The following is an 11,730-nucleotide window of genomic DNA, read 5'->3' on the forward strand; positions in this document are numbered from 1 at the left end:
CCTCACTGGAGCACCGGACTGAGCTCCCAATGTCCCAATGAGGAGCAGAAGGAGGGAGAACATGAGCAAAGAAGTCAGGACCACAAGGGGTGCACCCACCCTCGGAGACAGTGGGGCTGATCTATTGGGAGCTCACCAAGGCCAGCTGGACTGTGACTGAAAAAGCATGGGATAAAACTGGACTCTCTGAACATGGCAAACAATGAGGGCTGATGAGAAGCCAAGGACAATGGCACGGGGTTTTGATCCTACTTCATGTTCTGGCTTTGTGGGAGCCTAGCCAGTTTGGATGTTCACCTTCCTAGACCAGGATGGAGTGGGAAGGACCTTGGACTTTCCACAGGGCAGGGAACCCTGACTGCTCTTCAGACTGGAGAGGGAGGGGGAGAGGAGTGAGGGGAGGGGGAGAGGAGTGGGAGGAGGGGGAGAGGAGGGGGAGAGGAGTGGGAGGAGGGGGAGGGAAATGGGAGGCAGGGAGGAGGCGGAAATTTTTTTTTCTTCAATAAAAAAAAATTCCCATTCAGAGGCTCCACCTCTAAAAAAAAAAAGAAAAAAAAGAAAGTTCAGGGCTCGCCGCCATTCAGAGCAGGTTATAGTCAGCAACTGATGCTTAGATGCATCTTGCATCTGCCAGCCAAGTGGAAGCCTATTGAGATAAGTTTAAATTAGGAACAGAAGTTAAAATTTAGAAAAAAAGCAGATAACAGGTATCTATAAACAGAAGGAATAGACTCATACCTTTGAGTCCTAGCAAAAACTACAGATTTTGGTTAGAAACATGTATATTTTTCTGCTGTCCAGAGAATCATGTATGGTAGTTTTAGAATGAGCTAACAAGTTGGCTATAGCTTTGTGGAAAATCTGGATACCTTTTGTTGTTAAACTGACATTATAACTGCCCTAGCCATTAATGCTATTAAAGATCTCAGAAGGATAAATAAAGTATATCTGAGTACAGACCAAATACTTTCCAAATCTATTAAAAATGGCAGGGACCAGAGTCCATATACAGTTAGTCATACCTAGGTCTCCATAGCATTGGAGGCAGAAATATCCAGAACATCAGTCTTACTGTCTCAGCCAGGCCCATAAGGTGAATTATTTTGTTTTTCTGTGGAAGAGGGACATGGAAAAGACTGACCTTATTTTGTCTAGGAAAAAGTGGTACAATCAATTCTCCAGGGTCCTGTTGTTTGTCCACAGTCTGGACTGGGTCCTGGCAACCAGTGTTGCACTGGGGGTCATCTTGCCCAGTGGTCAACGTCATCCTAATCCAGGTGGAGACATCATGGTGTTTCATAATCTTCTCTGGAGACCTTGGGTTACTGCTAGGATCTCGGGGTCTCTGTCTAATATAATAAGCTTTTTAATCATTATTTTAAATGCCATATTCTGCAGATCTCTGAATATACCTAGGATTGCCTAGGTATATCTGATTAAATAAACTTTATTTCTCATTATTTGTTTGAAGTTTGACTTTGAAAAACATATACAGGAAACTAAATAAGGCTTATTCTTGTAACTAATTATATCAGTACTTTAAAGATGACTGACTAACTTGTATTTCCTAATAGTCTACAATAAGTTAGCCGCTATCACAAGACTAGAACTCCACACTCTGCAATGATTTTGAATTGAAGCAAATAAAGAAACCGAATTAGCCATTCCAAGGGTAAACACAGAACAAGTTTATATCTAGCTGTTCATGCTGTCTCCTGCAAAGGCGAGGAATGGGAACAGGAGGGAGTCTAAGAACTAGCCTTGCCCTAGGGCAAACTGAGACTCAGGTCTACCTTCCTGCTGATATATAGAACCCATCTTGGCAGGTGTATGCCATGTTGCCCTGGGAAAGCTGTCCTAAGCCCTACATTTCCCCCCTTCACAAATACCAATGTCAGGACTCAATCATGGGTCCTATCTGTCCAGGGGCTCAAGGGGTGATACTGGGACCTCAGTACCATCAGGTGAACAGCATTGACCATCTCGAACAAACGCCATCAGTCTGTTGATAAGAAGAAGCAAGATCATTAGGGGCCTGTTAGAACTGGAAGCAAGGTTGTTAACCAAGGAGACCAGTTGAACAAGTTTTCATCCAGCTTTTTCATCCAGTGTTTTGTTCTCTATCATTAACAAGGTCATTGAGTATATAAACAACATTTTCTTCCCAGAAGAGGCGGTCCAAACCTCTTAGTATCAATGCAAAAATTTATGACTCAGTTTATCCAAATAGCTTAAATCCAACAAAGTTAGCAAAGACAAGGAGGCTAAACATACATTTTTAGACCTGAATAGATCTTGAACAAGGAAATATATTTTTAAAACATTAGTTAATATTTTAATGCTTTTGCCTTTAATGTAGTTTTTCATGGTATAGTTATCCTCCCATTACAGAATATTTTCTGTTATTATTTTACAACTGCAGTTTTGCTCATGTTGTGAATCTCAATTTAAACATCTGACATATAGGTGGTCCCAGACTACCCCTGAACAACAACCTCCAAAAGACTGAGGTTTATAGGCTTGGACATTGTTCCAAGCCCTCTATCAAATCGCTTAGGTCATTGTCTGCTGCATTACAAGAAATGAACATTTTTGTTTCTGGTTAGCTCTTGGTGCTCATGGCTCTGACCCTAATTTTCAGTCTTTTATCAAACATTTTATACCAGCACTCTGTTCTGGCCTCCTCACGCACCAGGACACACATGGTGCACATGAAAAGAAGTAAACATTTTTTAAAGAAAGTGACATAATAAAACCCATCACCTGATACAATAAATATACGCTAATGAGAAGAAAAAAAGCTAAGGCTCACAACTGGGCAGAGCTGAGAATAAGTTACTGGGGCCTGCTCAGCCCTAATGGGACATCTACTCCCCCAGGCACCCCACAAAGCTCAGGGAACACCATGAAGGAGAAGCCGGAAAGAATGGAAGGACTTCTGCACATGACACAGATGCTGCTCGCATGAACACACTAAACAAGGGTGACACACCGTGGGGCCTGTGGCCACTCCATCATGGATGGGGGCGGGGTAATACGATCCCTCCCCTCCCGGAGGAGCTGGAGACACTGCAGTGATGTAGTCTCTGCTAAGTGTCCACACTGAAGTAAATTGCTCCTCGCCCACTCTCAAATGAGAAATCCTAATCGAATGCAGTGAGTCACACACACACACACACACACACACAACACACACACAACACACACTCAAACTCACTCACACTCACAAAGACATGAAAGTCGGAGCAAAAAAGTTTGGAGGAAGATGAAGATACACACAAGGGGAGGGAATAGAAAGGATGTGATTGGGCTAGAGAGACGGCTCAGTGGTTAGGAGAACTGTTTGCTCTTCCAAAGGACCAGGGTTCAATTCTCGGCATCCACTTGACAGCTCACAACTGTCTGTAACTCCAGTTCCAGAGGATCCGACACCTTTATATAGACATACATACTATTTTTTAAAAAAAAAAAAACCTCAATTTAGAGAAGATATGTGTGTGTGATTATGAAATAATAAACTTTTGTAAAAGAAAAATAATTAAATAAAAGAATCCGTGCACCTCAGACAGCCCTGCTGTTAATCGCGAACACCTAAAACATTAGAAGCTGAGACTATTGTGCACTCATGTTTACAGGCAACGCCATGACCTCTCCATGGGAGCAAATCTCTCCAAAGAAGCTGACATTTCTCTCCACCCATCACAGTAAACATCTTCAGGCACAGCTTGTGAGGGGGGAGTTGGTAGAGCCAGCTCCTTTGAAGTTTGTTTTGTTTGAAAGGGGGGGCTCATGGTTGGCAGACCGCCTTCCAGGGAGAAGTGACAGAGATGGGAAAAGAAAGGTTAATCCCGATAATCCAAAATCTAACAGAAAAATCAGGCATGGCTGTAAACAGCACCAGGGAATAACAGCGGCAAGCTCACCCTTCATCTGCCAGGTCTTACTTGTCCAAACTGGTATCATTCATTCTCATTCACCAACAGACCAAAATCCACTATCAACCAAAGCCTCTGGCATCCCTAGGGCTCAGGAGAGATGGGGTGTAGATTTTCGTTGGGGTTCCACATGACTCCTCAAGGTATCATGAGAGTGATAATAAGCATGGCTTTTTACTTTTCAGTAAAAGCCAAAGATATGGCTACATGGACAATGGCTTTGGAACTGCAGGTGCTGCAGAGACAGGAACAGTGGCGTGTGCTGGGCGCTCCCGGCAGTTCTGAAAACCTTTCAGAGAAAGCATCAGAATAGGAGAGATGACTCCGTGATGAAGGGCACTTGCTGCTCTTGTAGAGGACTGGAGTTTGGCTCCTAGCACCCAGGCCAAGCGGCTCACAGCCACCCATAACTCCAGCTCCAGAGATGCTACACCCTCTTCTGCTCTCTCTGCATGCTCATGCACACACAGAGATACATAGCCATACAAACAAATAAAAACCAGTCAGTATTTTCTAAAGAACAGTTTGTGTTGGCCTAGAACTTGGATCAACCTGCCTCTACCTCCTCCATACACTGGGATTAATCACGGCGCCTAGACAAACAGCTCAGCGTCATTTCATTAATCCCAAAGAATAGATTCCCTGGCATCATCAGTTCCTCAAATTCTTCTCTCTTTGCTTCCTCTTTCTTCTCTGGGAAGCAGGGCTATGGCAGACAACAGGGACAGATAACTTCTGACTCAGCACCTACCATCACAGCAAATCCCCCAGCTCGACAGAGCATCTGGTGCTCACATTGTTGACTTTAGCCAAGGTTCCTGCAAATAAGCCAAGCCCAAGTGACACCCCAGCTGCGCTAAGGGGGCGTTGATCCTGTCCTGGTGACTCTCCGTGACTCTTCTTGACTCTCCATGACTTCTCCATGAACTTACCTAGGTGTGTGAGGGCATTGTAGATGCAAATGCACCCAGAAACTAAGCAAACGGGGAGCCAGCAACTGCCTTACTCTGTGCCAAATCAAAGACAGACTGAGGGCCTCCCCCCAATACCTCCTTGATTTGTTCTGAAGGCTCAGATTCAAGCAGCTCTCCAGATGCTCGGGAAAATGCAAAGATGTTCTTCTAATAAGAAGTTTACAGTGCTAAAGGCAACTGGTAAAAAGAAATAGACCATTTCCAAGACGATTGAGGGTCTAGACATAAATGAAAGAACCCATGTCGAATAAAGTGGTACAAAAGTGAGGGGATGGTTTGACTAGAAAAAGAAAGACAAGACATAAAAAACACAAAATAAAGGCAGGTGTGTCAGCACGTGCCTATAACCCCAGCACTTGGTGGTTGAGGCAAATGGATCAGGAGTTCAAGGCTAGCCTGGGCTCCAGAATGGGTCCTTGCCTAAACCAACAAAGATCCTTTCCAAAATGAAAGGAAGCACAAAATAACTTTTAGAAATAAATATATGTGCATCTGTATTTTGTTAACTTTTAAAGATTGCAGTCACCAGTGAATGAATCCCAGTGGGAAGTTATATATTAGCCTACCGCTAGCTGAAGGAAAAGCTGTTTTCTGTACTTAGGAGATGAAACTTCACATGGCAAACTATTATCAGCAATGAGAGTAATATTGTGGGAGAAAAAACAATATGCAAGATGTTATAAAACCTTGCAGTCTGGGAACATAGCTAAGTGGTTGAGCCCCTGCCCAGAACCCCCTCTGAAGGTCTGGGGATGTGGCTCAGTGGTTGACTGCTTGCCTGATATGCTGGCTAGTTATATAATAACTTGCCCCAAGCTAGGGTCACTGGAGAGGAGAGAGCCTTGATTGAAAAAAATGTCCAAATTAGATCAGGCTGTAGGCAGGTCCATAGGGCATTTTCTTAATTAGTGATTGATGAGGGAGGGCCCAGCCCGTTGGCAGCTGGTTCTGGGTTCTAGAAAGCAGAATGAACAAGCCAGGATGTAAGCCAGTAAGCAGCATGTCTTCCATGGCCTCTGCATCAGCTCCTGCTCCCAGGTTCCTGCCCTGTGTGAGTTCCTGTCCTGACTGCATTTGATGATGCATAGAGATGTGGAAGTGTGAGCCTGATGAGCCTTCCCTCCCTAACACAAACAGGCTGCTTCTGGGTTACAGCAACAGTAACCCAGACCAAGACACCGCCTGTGTGAGGCCTTGGCTCCATCCAAGCCTCACAAGAAGGAGGAAGAGGAGAAGGGGAAGGAGTGAAGCCTAACACATAACCCCACAGCCTCAGGTTATGAAAATAAACTCAGAATTTACAAAATCTACTATCATGAGAAGAGAAGAGATTTAAACAGTAGTGACTGACACTTAAAGCAGACCAAAAATTAAAGAATAAAAAATTTATATAAAAAGCAGGTATTGATCCAATTCTCAGCTCTAGAACTAAATATAGCATTAAGTGGGAGATGGGGCAGACAGGGACTTGCCCTGTAGCCCAGACTTCCCTTGGACTCCCAGCCCCGCTGCCAAAGCTGTGTCTTCTTCCTTCTCCCCTTCCTCCTCCTCTTCCTCCTCCTTCCCCTTCCTCCTCCTCTTCTGCCTCTTTTATGCTAGGACAGTGGTTCTCACCCTTCCTAACACTGTGACCCTTTCATACAGTTCCTCCTGTCGTAGTGACCCCAACCATAAAATGATCTTCATTGCTATTTCATAACTGCCATTTTACTGCTGTTATGGATCATAAGGCAAATATCTGCTCTTTCCAGTGGCTTCAGGGAACCCCTGTGAAAGAATTGTTCAACCCCCAGAGATTGCAACCCACAGGGCATGAGCATGTATCTGTGTGTGACCATGTGAGTGTGTGTGAATATGGGTGTTTCTGTGTGAATGCATATTTGTGTGCTTGCCTGAATGCATGTGTGTTTGTGTGAACGTGAGTGTGCCTGAATATGGGGGGTGTGCGTGTGTGTGGATGCGCGTGTGTGGATGGATGTGTGTGAGTCTTTGAGTGTGAGTGTGAATGAAAGTGGGTGTGGGTGTGAGCATGTGTGTGCTACCAAGCATTCACCAGCGCTTTGTGCCAGGCCAGGACTTCACCACTGAACTACATCTCCAGCCAGCTTCTAAGTTTTAATTAGAGAGCCTTCTTTATTTTTCACAACTATTAATTATGAACCATATCAAAATAGAAACTCTAATAAGGATTAACAAAATAATGCACAATACAAACCCAATACAATACAGACTTTGCACAATACAAACATAAAATAAAAATTAATAAGAAAATTTAAAATTTAATTAAAATTAAAAATTTATTAAAAATTAATAAGAAAAAGAACAAACATCAAATACATAGGGGGAAATTATTACATTTCAAGACAATGAAGCCAGGGCTTTGTTCTGCCCTGAGCTAGAGCCCCAGTCTTTTTGATTTTCAGCTAATTTCTGGCTCAGTTGCCCAGGCTGATTCTGAACACATTGTGTAGCCCAGTCAAGCCTTAAACTTGTGAACCTCAGCCTCGGGTCACATGCTGTAACCATTACATCTAAACTGAAAACTCTTAGGAACAAGCACGCTCTTAATAGTGTGCCGGAACCTACGCCAGTGTCTCCCATCACCTGAGTCCCGGTGTTTCCAAAGGCATTTCAGAGGCAGAGGTAGGGCACACTCATGTCGGTACCTGGGAGACAGAAGCAGAATGCAAGTTAGAGGCCAGCCCGAGCTGTGTAGTCAAGCTCTGTCTCAAAAAGATCAACATTAAAATAGGGACGAGAAGGACAGCTCAGCTGTCAAGACCACTGGCCGCTCCCTCAGAAGACCCAGTTTCAATCCTCAGCACCCACGTGGTAGCTCACAACTGTCTGTAACTCCAGCTCCATGGGATCTGATCCTTCTTCACGCACATGTCCACACACAATCACAAACATAAACATAATTATAACTAAAATTAAATCCTTAAAATCCTGAAAACAGGCTTGGTGTGGTGGCACAAACCCAGCACTCGGGAGGTAGAAGCAGGAAACTGTGAGTTCAGTGTCGGCCTAGGCAATTTGTTAAGAGCCTGCTCCAGGCATTTTGTTTTTGTTTTTGTTTTTGTTTTTGGAGACAGGGTTTCTCACTGTAGCCCTGGCTGTCCTGGAATTCACTCTATAGACCAAGCTGGGCTGGCTTTGAACTCACAAAGATCTGCCTGCCTTTAATTCCACACATTTTTTAAGAAAACAATGAAGTTGGGCAGTGGTGGCACATGCCTTTAATCCCAATACTCGGAAAGCAGAGGCATGCGGATTTTTATGACTTCAAATCCAGCCTGGTCTACAAAGTGAGTTCCAGGACATCCATCCAGGACTACAAAGAAAGTGATAACAAGAAGCCAAGTGATATATGCCTACAGCCTATGCACTCTGGAGGAGGAAGCAGCAGGGATCGTGAGCTCAAGGCTAGCCTGGGCTTTCCAGTGAGACCCTGACTCAAAAACCCAAGAGCTCAGTGTGTTCCTGACCATCCTTGTTCAACCAGCAACACTCTGAAAAAGTCCAATGTGATCTCCCAATAGGTGCAGATGAAACATCTGACCAAAAAAAAATCCAGTTTCAGCATGGAGGTGGTAGCCTTTAATCTCAATACTTGGCAGCAAAGAAAAACAGACCTCTGAGTTCAAGGTCAACCTGGTCTACAGAGTGAGTTCCAGGAAAGCCAAGGCTACACAGAAAACCCTTGTCAAAAAAAAAAAAAATCTGTCTTTCACTGCTTATAAAAATGCCCAAGGACCCTGGGAGAAATGGCTCAGTGGCTAAAAACACTTGAATTCAGTTCCCACCATTTACTTGGCTGCTCACAGCCTTCAGAACTCTGGTTGCTCTGACGCCCTCTACTGGCCTTCTCAGACATGCAATGAAAGTGGTGTTCAGTTAAACACACAGGAAAAACATCCACACACATAAAATAAAAAATAAATGAGTATTTTTTTAATTCTAAATATAAAAATAGAAAGGAATTTCTTCAGCCTACCCCCCCCCAAAAAAAAGGATCTATGAAATTTACAACCATGCCTGGAAGCACACACAGGATGTAGGGACAGGAGGGTATAGGAGGCAAGGCCAAACTTCGCTACATGAGGCCCTGCCCAAAAATTCAAAGGCAGGGGAAATGGCTCAACAGTTAAGAGACTTACTGCTCTCAAAAGAGTGGGACTCATTCCCAGCATCCACCTGGGGGCTCACATCTGTTACTCCAGTCCCAGGGGATCCAACAGTCTTCTGAACTCCTCAGACACACACAGACACACAGTCAAACACTCACAGACAAAGCAGCCTCCAAAAGAGACAAATTGTGTACAATTCTACGTCCTAGGGCAGTGAAATTCATAAAGACGGATCGCGGAATGGCTGCTCTCCAGGGCTGAAGGGAGGAAGACAAGGAAAGTTGTGTTTAACTAGTATCAGATGTCAGTTTGGCAAGAGGTTAAGGGTTCTGGTAATGGCTTACACAACACCAAAGGGCAATCCTACCACAGAACTGAGCACTGGAAAATGGGCGAGGGGATTAGACACTGGTCAAAGTGCAGGAGAATAAGTGTCCAGGACGTGCTCTGTCACAAACAGAACGTCTCCAAGACCCACCGCCACCAACAGCCCAGGCTAAAGGACCTGTGCAGAAAGGGGGACAGAAAGATTGCAAGAGCCTGTGGGACCCTGTGGTCAGAGAAGACCAGAGCAACACAGTGTCATCCGGTGTGACAGAGCTGCTGCACTCCTGAGATCGTGACACCTGTGGCTGCTGGGACAAGACCAAACCAGTCAACTGTCAAGCACGGAATCAGAAGAGGCTCACGTGCCCCCACCTCTGAGCAGCTGATGGCATCTGGAGGGTGGAGAGACAGTTTTCTTTAAGGGTGTGGCCAGTGGTAGATCAGCCACATTCCAGTAGATGACCCAACACCCTTGAGTATGGGCAGCACAAGATGGCGTCAATGGGTTCTTTTAAAACAAAACAACACAACAGAGAACACAAAGTTGGGGTACTAGGGAGGTGGGGTAGATTGGTAAGGAGTGAGGGAAAGAATAAGGGTCAGTATGATCAAAATACATTGCATGAAGTCCTCAAAAAAATGTGTGTGTCTGTGTATCTGTGTGTCTGTGTATGTATGTGTGTGTGTGAGTCTTTGAGACAGGGTTTCTCTCTGTAATGGCTCTGGCTGTCCTGGCACTCAGTCTGTAGACCACGTTGGTCTGGAACTCAGAGATCCGCCTGCCTCTGCCTCGCAAGAGCTGGGATTAGAGGTGTGCGCCACCACCACCCAGCTAGATTATTTTAATTATATATTTTAAATGAATGCAGCAGCAAATTTTATGCTTTCAGTATTTTACATAATTAAAGTTATTTAGCCAGGCTTGGTAACACCAGTGATAACAGCACTCATGTGGTGGAGTCAGAAGGATCACTAGGTTGAGGATAATTAGAACTACAAAATATTGAGACCCTGTCTCAAAACAAAAAGGAAAAAAAAGTACAAGGAAGAAGATGAATTAATTCAAATGCTGCTTAAAGATCAGATTAACAACCTGAGAACTGCAGCTGCCACCTTGTTTTACTGGAGATTTAACCTTGGAATTTGCACTTGCGAGACAAGCATTCGATGAGGGATTCTAGGCAGGGGCTCTACCCCTAAGATTCCCAGCTGGCCTTGAACCCACTCTGTAGCCTGAGCAGGCCTTGAACTCCTCATCCTCCTGCCTCAGCCTCCAAGCAGCTGAGATTCCAGGCCTGAGCCACCCAATTTGTCTTCATATTTAGCACTTTGGAAGCCAGGGGTAGCCGAAAGGAGAGTAGCTTCCATGAGGATGGAAGAGAAAGTACCACAGTGTGGATCAAGAGAGAGCAAGAGGGAAAACCACTGAGGCAGGGGAGAGAAGATTTTCCAGGTTTGTTACAGAAGACTTAGAACTTTTTTAGTCAGTTATGGGAATTGAAATACAGCCTGAAATTTACATAATATTACTAACATTTTTGTTTAGTGTTAGTTTGTAATAATGCAATAGGGTTGTTTTGTTTTTGTTTCATAAGGCTTCCTCTGACAAAAATAGAGGCCAAAGTACACAGAAGTGACTGACTTACATGATCTCCATAACCAGATAAAAGTAGCTTAGTTGTCTAATTGTCTTGCCTCAGACTTTTAAGTGATGGTGCGCTGACTGTGCCACATCTAGCTTGAAACCACAGTTGCTTAGGGCTGGGGAGATGGCTCAGCAGTTAAGAGCACTGACCTCTCTTCCAGGGGACCCTGGTTCAACTCCCAGCATCCCCGTGGCAGCTCACAACTGTCTGTAACTCCAGTTCTAGGAGACCCGACACCCTCACACAAACATACATGCAGATAAATTCCAATGTACATACAAAATAAAAAGGAATCTTTAAACCCACAGTTTCTCGTCCATCCACAGGCACTGGACTAGTTACTTTCCTGCTGCTCTGATAAAACAAGGCAAAGGCAACATATAGAAGAAAGAGTTTATCCGGGCTTAGATTCCAGAGGGACAAGAGGCCATCATGGTGGGGAATCGGCAGGCATGGCTACAGGCCAGCTGGAGCAGCAAGCTCAGAACTCAGATCTTCAGCGTCAATCACAAGGCAGAGAGAGAATTACTAGAGGGCGAGAAGTTTTGAAACTCTCAAAGCCTACCTCCAGTGGCACACTTCCTCAACAAGGTCTCGCCTCTTAAACTTCCCTACACAGCACTGACAAATGGGGACCAAGCCTTCAAAGGCATAACAAGGGCTGGAGAGATGGCTCAGAGGTTAAGAGCGTTGCCTGCTCTTCCAAAGGTCCTGAGTT

The sequence above is a fragment of the Microtus ochrogaster genome, unplaced genomic scaffold, assembly GCF_000317375.1.
Source record: "Microtus ochrogaster isolate Prairie Vole_2 unplaced genomic scaffold, MicOch1.0 UNK115, whole genome shotgun sequence".
NCBI classification, from domain to species: Eukaryota; Metazoa; Chordata; class Mammalia; order Rodentia; family Cricetidae; genus Microtus; species Microtus ochrogaster.